Genomic DNA, 10,586 nt, shown 5'->3' with positions numbered 1-10,586 from the left:
CTAGCACTTAGCTATTATGAATTGCGCTGCTATAAACATGGTAGAGCAAATCTCTCTGGACTGAGGTTTAAAGGTTTTAGGGTGGATGCCCAGTAAGGGAATAACTGGGTCTGTTGGTAACTCTATAGTCAGCTTTTTTTTTTTTTAAATATGGCCCTTTTTTTTTTTTTTTTTTTCGGTGCTGAGGACCGAACCCAGGGCCTTGCGCTTGCTAGGCAAGCGCTCATCCACTGAGCTAAATCCCCAACCCCCATGGAATGCTTCATGAATTTGCATGTCATCCCTGCAAAGGGGCCATGCTAATCTTCTCTGTATCGTTCCAATTTTAGTATATGTGCTGCTGAAGCGAGCACTATAGTCAGCTTTTTTAGGAGTCTCCATATTGCTTTCCAAAGTGGTTGTACCATCTTACATTCCCACCAGCAGTGGATGAGCGTTCCTCATTTGCCACATCCTCACCAGCATTTATTTTCATTTGAGTTTTTGGAGCTTTCTATCCTTACTGGGGTAAGGTGGAATCTTATAGTTGTTTTAATTTGCATTTCTCTGATGATTAGGGATGATGAACATTTTCTTAAGTGTGTGTTTGCCATTTGTATTTCTTCCTCTGTGAACTGCCTGTCCAGCTCTTTGCCACATTTTGTGAGTGGGTTATTTGACTTTTTATTGTTTAGGTTTTTTTTTTTTTCAAGGTAGGGTCTCACTCTAGCTCAGGCTGACCTGGAATTCACCATGGACTCTCAGGGTGGCCTCGAACTCACGACTATCCTCCTACCTCTGCCTCTAAAGGTGTGTGCCACCAATACTGGCTGTTGTTTAGGTTTTTTAGTTCTTTGTAGATTCTAGAGATTAGGCCTCTGTGAGTAGAATATTCAGCAAATATTTTCTGCCATTCTGTGGTCATCTATTGGCTTTGCTTATTGTATGCTTGCCTATGAAGAAACTCATCAGCCTCATGCGATCCCATTGGTTGAGTGACTGTTTAGGATCTTGAGCTACTGGGGTTTGGTTCAGGAAGTCTTTTTCCATTCCTATATCATGGAAAGTTCCTCCTACATTTTCTTCCAGTAGTAGCCGAGCCTCTGGTCTTATATTTAGGTCTTTGATCCATTTGGACTTGAGTGTTGTGCATGGTGAGATGTGTGGATCAAGTTTCAATTTCCTGCATATGGTTATTCAGTTTGTCCAGTACCATTTATTGAAGATGCTGTATTCTTTTCCAGCCTATATTGTTAGTGCCTTTGTCAAATATCAAGTAGCTGTAGTGGTTTGAGCCAAAGTCTGGGTCCTCAATTATATTCCATTGGTCTATACTGCTGTTTTTATGCCAGTAGTATGGCTTTGTAATATAGCTTTAGATTAGGTATGGTGATGCCTCCAGAGGTATTTCTTTTGCTGAGGATATGTTTGGATATGTGAGGCCTTTTGCCTTTCCATATGAAATTTGAGATCATTTTTTCTATCTCTGTGAAGAACAATGTTGGGCTTTTAATTGGAATTGCAATAAATCTGTATTTTGCTTTTGGTAGGATTGTCATCTTCACAATGTTAATTCTGCCTATCCAGGAGCATGGGAGGTCTTTCCATTTTCTCAAGTCCACCTTAATTTCTTTTTAGAGTGTTTTTATGTTTTCATTGTATAGATCTTTCACTTCATTGGTTGATGTTATTCCAAGGTATTTTATTTTATTTAATAAATTAATTAAGTTAATTTTTTTGGTTTTTCGAGGTAGGCTCTCGCTCTAGCCAAGACTGGCCTGGAATTCACTATGTAGTCTTAGGGTGGCCTTGAACTCATGGTGATCCTCCTATCTCTGCCTCCAGAGTGCTGGGATTAAAGGCATGTGCCACCACGCCTGGCTGGTATTTTGTTGTTGCTATTGAAAATGGGACCATATCCCTTATTTCTTTCTCTGTATCTTTTTTTTTTTTTTTTTTTTTTGCATATAGAAAGGCCACTGAATTTTGTGCATTGATTTTGTATCATGTTTCTTTGCTATAGGAGTTAATCATCTTCAAGAGTTTTGGGATGGAGTCTCTTGGGTATGTATACAATCATGTCATCAGCGAATAGAGCAAACTTAACTTCTTCCTTTCCAAATTGCATCTCTTTTATTTCTTTCTCCTATCTTATTTCTTGAGCTAGGACTTCTAGTACTACAATGAAGAGCAGAGGTGAGAGTGGACAACCCTGTCTTGTTCCTGATCTCAATGGGAATTCCTCCAGTCTCTCTCCATTAAGTATTATTTGGGCCTTAGGAGCTTTGTATATTGCCTTTATTATGTTAAGATATGAACCAACCATGCCAATTCTCTCCTATGTTTTGATCATGAAGTGATGTTGTATTTTGTCAAAGGCCTTTTCTGCATCTATTGAAATGATCATGTGGTTTTTGTGTTTAACCTTGTTTATGTGGTGTATTACATTGACAGATTTCTGTTTGTTGAACCACCCCAGCATTCCTGGGATGAATCCCACTTGATCAAGGTGGATAATATTTATTTTTATTTTTATTTTTTTTCGAGGTAGGGTCTCACTCTGGCTCAGGCTGACCTGGAATTAACTATGTAGTCTCAGGGTGGCTTCAAACTCACAGTGATCCTCCTACCTCTGCCTCCCAAGTACTGGGATTAAAGGCATGTGCCACCATACTCGGCTTCCAAGATATCCAAGATATTTTAACAGCCATAATACCAAAAAATCCCCCCAAAACCCATAATGGCACAAAATAAACATTGACACTGCAAAAGATGGCATTGGGCATAGCTAAGAAATATTCAACCAATACAATATTTAAAACAAACAGGGCAAACATCAACCTACCTCCAAGTCCAACAACTCTAGTCAGTGACAAATCTCCAAGTCTTATAATTTTAACCAGCAACAAGTCTCTGGAGTTCCAATTCTGCCCCACCAGCTAGGCTACTCACAGTCCTGGAAAACTTCATCGGGGCCGGCAGCTTTCCTTAGCAGCCATCTTGTGGTCCGGGTATCTCCACTGGGTCTCCACTGCAGTCCACAGTTCATCCTCATGGCCCCATGGGGTCTCCATGCAGGCAGTGGATAATATTTTTAAGATGTTGTTGGATTTGGTTTGTGAGGATTTTGTTCAGGATCTTTGCATCTAAGTTCATCAGGGAAATAGGCTGGAAGTTTTCTTTTCTTGTGGCATCTCTGCCTGGTTTTGGAATTAAGGTGATACTAGCTTCAGAGAAGGAGTTGGGAAGCTTTCCCTGTTCTTCAATTGTGTGTCACAGTTTGATAATGGTTTGAGTTCTTCCATGAAGGTTTCATAGAATTCAGATGAGAAGCCATCTGGTCCTGGACTCTTCTTTTTGGGGAGTTGTTTTAAAATTACTTTTTCAATCTCAATGAGTGTGATAGGTTTGTTTAGGAGATTAATGTGCTCTGAGTTTAGCTTTGATAGATGGCATGTGTCCAGGAATTTATCCATCTCCTCCACATTATCCAGCTTTGTGGAGTAGAGATTTTTGAAATAAGTCCTGATGATTCTCCCAATTCCACTTATGTTTCTTGGGATCTCTTCTTTTTCACTTCTAATTTTGTTAATTTGAAGCATCTCTCTTTTCTTGATTATTTTTTCCAGCTCTTCGTTTTATCAGTTTTCTTAGTTTCCAATTCATTAATTTCTGCTTTGATCTTAAATATTTCTTTCCTTCTGGAACTTTTTGGGTTGGATTTTTCTTGCTTTTCCAGTGTAGGTGGATGGTTAGGTTATTGATTTGTCATCTCTCTGTCTTTGTTATGAAGGCATTTAGTGCTATGAATTTTCCCCTGAGAACCACCTTCATTGTGTCCCATAAGTTTTGGTATGATGTGTTCTCATCATCATTCATTTATAGAAATTTTGCAATTTCATTTTTTTATTTTGTCCACTATCCATTTATTGTTTAAAAGTGTGCTATTCAGTTTCCAGGTGCTGATGGGATTCATAGTGGGTCTTTTGTTGTTGATTTCTAGCAATATAACATTGTGATACCATGCATGGAATTATGTCAATCTTCCTAAATATATGGAGGATGGCTTTGTGACCCAGTATATAATCTATTTTAGAGAATGTTCCATGGGCTTGAGAAGAATGTGTAGTCTGTGGATTTGGGATGGAATGTTATGTTGATGTCTCTTAGGTCTAAGTGATCTATGGTTTTGTTGAGCTCTCTTACTTCCCTGTTGAGTTTCTGTTTGGATGATCTGTCTATTACTGATAATGGTGTATTGAAATTCCCAACTATGATGGCATTGATGGTTATTTCTGTTTTATTGTCAAGTAGGTTTTGCTTTATGAACTGTGATGCCCCTGTGTTTGGTGCACACAGATTCATGATTGTAATATCCTCTTGATGGATCATTATCTTGATAAGTAGGAAGTGGCCTTCTTTGTCTTTTTTGATTATTTTTGGCTTGAAGTCTATGTTATCTGATATTAATATAGGTACACCTGCTTGTTTCTTATTCCCATTTGCTTGGAATATTGTTTTCCACCCTTTCACCCTGAGGAGGTGTCTGTCTTTAGTGGTGAGATGGGTTTCTTTAAGACAGCAGATTGAGGGGTCTAATTTTCTGATCCATCCTGTTAGCTTGTGTCTCTTGATGGGTGCATTAAGGCCATTAATATTTAGGGTAATGACTATGAGGTCTGAATTGATCCCTGCCATATTGTGATGGTATATGTGGTTTGGTGTTATCATGGACTTTGAAGTTTTTTGTGCCTTCTCTGAATTTTGGTTATTGTGATCTTATTCTTGTAGGCATCTGAGGTTGATTATTTGATTCTTCTGTGTGGAGAATTTCCTATAATACTCTCTGTAGGTTTGGTTTTGTATTCATATAATTGTAAAGCTGAGTTTTGTCATGGAAAGTTTTTCTTTCACCATCTATTATGAGGGATACTTTTGCTAGGTAAAGTAGTTTGGGTTGGAAGCCATAGGTTCTTAGACTTTGCAGTGTTTCATTCCAGGCCCTTCTAGCTTTCAGGGTTTCCATTGAGAAGTCTGAAGTAATTCTGATGGGGTTACCTTTAAAAGTGGTGTGCTGTTTTCCCCTAAAAGCTTTTAGGATTTTCTCTTTGGGGTCAATGTTTAGAGTCTTAATGACAATATATCTTGGAGAGTTTCTCCTTTGGTACAATCTGTTTGGAATTCTGTTAGCTTCTTGTATCTTGATGGGCCTTTCTTTTGAGAGAGTGGGAACATTTTCTTCAATTATTTTGTTAAATAAGTTCTCCATGTCTTTGGTCTCAATTTCTTCTCTTCCTGGTATTCTAATGATCCAGATATTAGGACATCTAAGGATATCTCAGAATTCCCTCAGGTTCTGTTCACAGAAATTTTTGAACTTATTGAAACTTTTCAACTCTTGAACTGTTTCTTCCATCTTGTCTTCCAGATCAGAGTTTCCATCCTCCATATGGCTGACTCTATTCTTGAGAGCTTCTAGAGAGTTTTGAACTTGTTCAGTTAAGTTTGCATTTTCTACTACTTTTCTATGTATAATTTCCACCCTCTGTCAAGCTCCCTTTTCACATCAATTTCTGATTTTCTTGATGCTTCTTAGAATTCATCCTTGCACTTCTTTATGTCTTCATTTAGCATTGCCAGCTGATTTTTGTTTGTTTGTTTTGTTTTTCAAGGTAGGGTCTCACTCTAGCCCAGGCTGACCTGGAATTCACTATGGAGTGTCAGGGTGGCCTCGAACTCATGGCAATCCTCCTACCTCTGCCTCCTAAGTGCTGGGATTAAAGGCATGTGCCACCACACCTGGCTAGCCAGCTGATTTTTAAGGTCTTCTTTTATCACTCTCCTTCATATTTCTTAACTGTCTTTGAACTCCTTCCATTTTCTTATCTATTAGGTCTAGTCTAGTGATGGCAGCATCCACATGATTATTGGTCCTTCGTTGCTTTTCTGCAAGTTTTACCAGTAGCTTGGTCAAGGTACATTGCTCATAGTTTCATTTTGGTGTTCTGATCCTAATGTCTCTTCTATGTTTTGATTAGAGATGTTCATTGTATAACTGGGTGCTCTAGCTGGATTTACTTGCATTTGATTTTCCATGTTATTTCTTTTGCGCTGTGGTCTGCCCATCATGGTGTATGGGCAGGGAGAATAAAACTGTGCTCTTGATGGGTGGGGGAAGTGGTGCCTCTTAGGGGAGCTGACCTGGGCTAGCCAGCTGGCAAGCAGAAGGGCTGGGTGGTCCTGAGCTAACGCATGTGTGGGTGGATTAGCCTGAGCTCGAGCACAGTTGGAAGCTGAAGCAGCCTGAGGCTGGATACCAAAGCAATATGAGCTCTCACTTGGTGGAATGCCAAAGCAGCCTGCGCTCCTGCAAGGCAGGGGCACCAAAGTTGCCTGAGCTCTCATGTGGTGATGCACCAAATCTGCCTGCACTCGGTCTTGGAGGGATGCAGAAGCACCAAGCACCAATACAGCCTAAACTTGTGCATGGTGGAACACTGTAACACAGAAGCAGTCTGAGCTTGCCTGCAACAGGGCACTAGTGGGTGGCCAGCGTGGGAGACAGGCAGGGAATTGTACCTGAACTGGCACAGGCAGACAGGCAGAGTGAGCCTGAGATCACATGGACAGGTGGAATGGGCCTGAGCTCATGCAGTGAGAGCAGTAAGTGGGCAAATGGGCAGAGCAGGCTAAGCTTTCACAAGCAGGGGTCAGCAGTGTGTGTGTGTGTGGTGGCAAATGGACCAATGGAGCCTGAGCTCCAGTGGGCCAGCGGGTGGAGCCTGCCCAAGGTCATGTGTGGGTGGGGTAGCAGTGCAATTGCACCTGTGCAGTGAGGCACGTGGAGTTATGTTGGCCTGGGTCTCCTTTCCTACTGTAAGTGCAGGGGTATCCTGAAGCTGGGACTGTGGGTATGGCAGCTGCTTGGGGGAATTGGGGGACTGGTGGGCTTCCTGTGAGTGAGGGAATCAGGGATTCCCTTTACCCCCCACCCCCGCCTTCCCACTGGCAATCTATTAGAGATTGCTGACCCCTAAAAGACACAGTGAACCCTTAATGCCTTGTCTTTCTTTCCCGGGGATGTGTAGCACAGTTAGGCAGTTGTCATCTTCTTCTTTTTATTTTTTTATTTTTATTTTTTTTTGAGGTAGGATTTCACTGTAGCTCAGGCTGACCTGGAATTTATTATGTAGTCTCAGGGTGGCCTCAAACACACAGTGATCTTACCTCTTACCTCTGCCTCTGGAGTGCTGGGATGAAAGATGTGTGGCACCATGCCTGGCTTTCATTCAATTTTTAAAAAAATTTTATTAACATTTTCCATGATTATAAAAAAATATCCCATGGTAATTCCCTACCTCCCCCCCACACACACTTTCCCCTTTGAAATTCCATTCTCCATCATATTACCTCCCCATCACAATCATTGTACTTACATCATTCAATTTTTTTAAAAGCTAAAATGCTTTCTTCACTTAAAAATGCCCATGTTCAGATTGATTCATTACAGAATTTTATCATATCTTCAAAGGAAAACTAAAACCAATACTTAAATCATTCCATAAAATGGAAAAGGAAAGGACATTTTAAAACTCTTTAATGAAGCCAGCACTCCTCTAATACTCAAACCAGATAAAGATACATAAAAGAAAATAATTGACCAATATGTTTGATGAAAATAAAAGAAAATTCTCAACAACATACTTGAAAATCAAATACAGAGGCACATCAAAATGACCATTCGTCATGATCAAGTTGACTTTATTTTAAACATGCAGAGATCATTCAACCTATGAAAATAAATAAATGTAATACACCGTATAAATGGACCCTTGAACAAAAATAATATGATCATTTAAATAAATGCAGAAAACTCTTTGTAAAAATTCATTGTCCCTTCATAACAAAATATCTATAGAGACTAGAGATGGAGAAATATTTTAGCATAATAAAGACTATATACAACAAGCTTAAAGTAAACACCATGTAAAACAGAAAAAAAAAAAAACAACCCTCAAAGCATACCCATTAAAATTAGGAATAAGACAAGGGTATCTGCTCTCTCCATATTCAAAGTCTTAGCTAAAACAATAAGACAAGACAAAGAAATAAAAGGGATACAAATAACAAAAGAAGCGAAAGTATTCCTGCTTACACACATATGATTCTATACATGAGATCCTAAAATGCCACTATATAAAGCCTAGAATTTCTAAACACTATCAGCAAAATGGTAGGATATAAAATTTACATATAAAATCAGTGGTCTTCCTATTTCTACTAATGAAAAACATACTAAGAAAAATTGGGGGAGTAAATCCCATTCACAATATACTAAAAAAAAAAAAAAAAAAAAACCTGGAATAAATCTAATCAAGGGAATGAAAGACTTCTAAAGTAAAATTTTTACATCTCTGAAGAAATAGAAAAGAGATATAAAGGGAAGAGAAAGGAAGAGATGGGGGTACTTAATAGGATGATATTTTATATATGTAAGTAGAATAGATCAATGGGGGTGAAAAGGCCCAAAGTGAAGTCAGGGGAAGAGATTGAGTAAAGGAATGGTGGAGGGAGGGCTAACCAAAATATAAGAGGATATAAACATATCATATGGAAACCTACCTTTTGGAACAATGGAACACTCAGGAGCTGTAGATTGTTGCTAGGAAATTTTCAGTGCCAGGGATGGGATACCTTCCAGTGAGTTGTTGGCCAGGGAGGTCCCTGATACCCCAAAACATTATAGGCCATTGCTGAGGCCCTTGGTTTCCCACCAGGAATAAATGGTAAGACCCTATTGCTGAAGACTCCACATACTTGGGCCACAGGTCACTGAGAAATCCTGCTGGAACTGAGCTGATAACCTCCTCCATGTAGACCAGCTGACAGAAAGCTGGAAGAAGCCATTCTGCATGCAGTTCTATGGGAGAGAGAGAGAAACTACCAGTGAAGATACTCCACAGTGGACACTGCAAGCTTTATATTTGGCCAGCCAGGCCAAATGAGCCAATGGGTGCAATAGTGGCATGTCTGTCATGGTGGAAACCAACTTCCCTCTAATTGGACTGGAGGTTCACTCCATGGGAGGGAATACATCCTTGATACTGAAAACTTAAAACAGGGGCAGTCATGAGCCCTAAGGGTGTAACTTCTGCTAGTGTCTGGCTAAATGTATATACTATGCTTATCAAACTGCCCAGTAAGCACTTCTCTTAATGTTCATACCCTAATATTAATGCTCCTCTCACTTTTGGTAGAGAATCTTCTCTTTTCAGATGGCAGTGACCTTGGAATGACTCAGAAGGCATTATGGTGCTGGAAAGAAGTGACAGGAGTGCTCAGCACTGCAATATCTCTATCACACCTTCCAAGGTTCAGGGTCTATTGTGGAAGAGGTGGCAGAAAGAATGCAAGAGCCAAAGGAAAGGTAGGACTCCTTACAATGTGCTCCTTCCAGACACAAAATGACCCTACAGTGCCTGACAGTACCTACACAAGACCATCATAATAGGAGGAAAAGATAATGACATCAAAATAAAAGAGATAGTGATTAAGAAGTGGAAGTGATATGATGGAAAATGGAGTTTAAAAGGGGAAAATGGAGGGAGGGAGGGCATTACCATGGGATATTTTTTTTTTGTTATAATCATGGAAGTTGTTAATAAAAAAAATTAAAATTCACATGGAAGCACAAAAGACCCCAAATATCCCAAGCAATCCCGAGCAAAAAGAACAATACTGGATGCATTATAATACCTGATTTCAAGTTATATTATAAAGCCATAGTAAGCATGTAAAAATAGCATGGTGATGGCACAAAACAGACATGTAGATTAATGAAATAGAATGGAATATTCATATATCATTTACTTGTTCATTACTTGACCAGAAGCAACTTAGGAAAAGGAAGAGTTTATTTCAGTTTTCAGTTCCAAAGGGTAGAGTGGAGAAAGCATGACAGGAGCAAACCAGGCATTACATTATTACATCAACAATTAGAAGGAAAAGAGAATGAGAATAGCAAGTAAGAGCTGGCTGTAACACCTCAATATCCATCACTAGGGACACACTTCTTGCAGCAAGGCTTCACCTTCAAAAGGTCCTCCAACCTTCCCAAATAGTGCCTCATTTTTGAGGGCCCAAGTTTCAAACATATGAATCAGAGGGCATCCACATTCAAGCCACCACATTCTGTTCCTGGCCTCTATAGACTCATGGTCATTTCACAATGCAAAATGAATTTAAGGTCTGAGAGGGCTTAGCAGTTAAGGCACTTGCCAGTCAAGCCTAAGGACCCATATTCTCCTCTCCAGATCCCACCTTAGCCAAATGCACAGAGGTGAGGCAAGCAGAAGGTTGCACATGCCCACTAGGAGGTACAAGCATCTGGAGTTCAATTGCAGTGACTTAGGCCCTGGAATGCCAATTCTCTCTCTCTCTCCCCCTTGGTCTCTCTCTCCATCTTTTTCTCTTTCCCACTCATTCTAAAAATAAAAATATAAAAAATGAATTCAGACCAACTGTTTCTTTTTAAAAAATATTTTTTATTTATTTTCAAGGACAGAGAGAGAATGAATGAATGAATGGATGGATGGATGGATTTTACA

At 39.7% G+C, this 10,586-nt stretch overlaps 1 non-coding gene across 1 annotated transcript; it reads right to left on the bottom strand.

The window, feature by feature from the left end:
• Positions 1–246: 246 nt before the first annotated feature.
• Positions 247–353, bottom strand: LOC123454299. Its single transcript, XR_006633284.1, has one exon. It is a non-coding gene; the product is annotated as a U6 spliceosomal RNA (small nuclear RNA).
• Between the last annotated feature and the right edge of the window lie 10,233 nt (positions 354–10,586).

Source organism: Jaculus jaculus, chromosome 13 (genome assembly GCF_020740685.1).
Source record: "Jaculus jaculus isolate mJacJac1 chromosome 13, mJacJac1.mat.Y.cur, whole genome shotgun sequence".
NCBI lineage: Eukaryota > Metazoa > Chordata > Mammalia > Rodentia > Dipodidae > Jaculus > Jaculus jaculus.
This window is presented reverse-complemented; position numbering and strand designations above follow the sequence as displayed.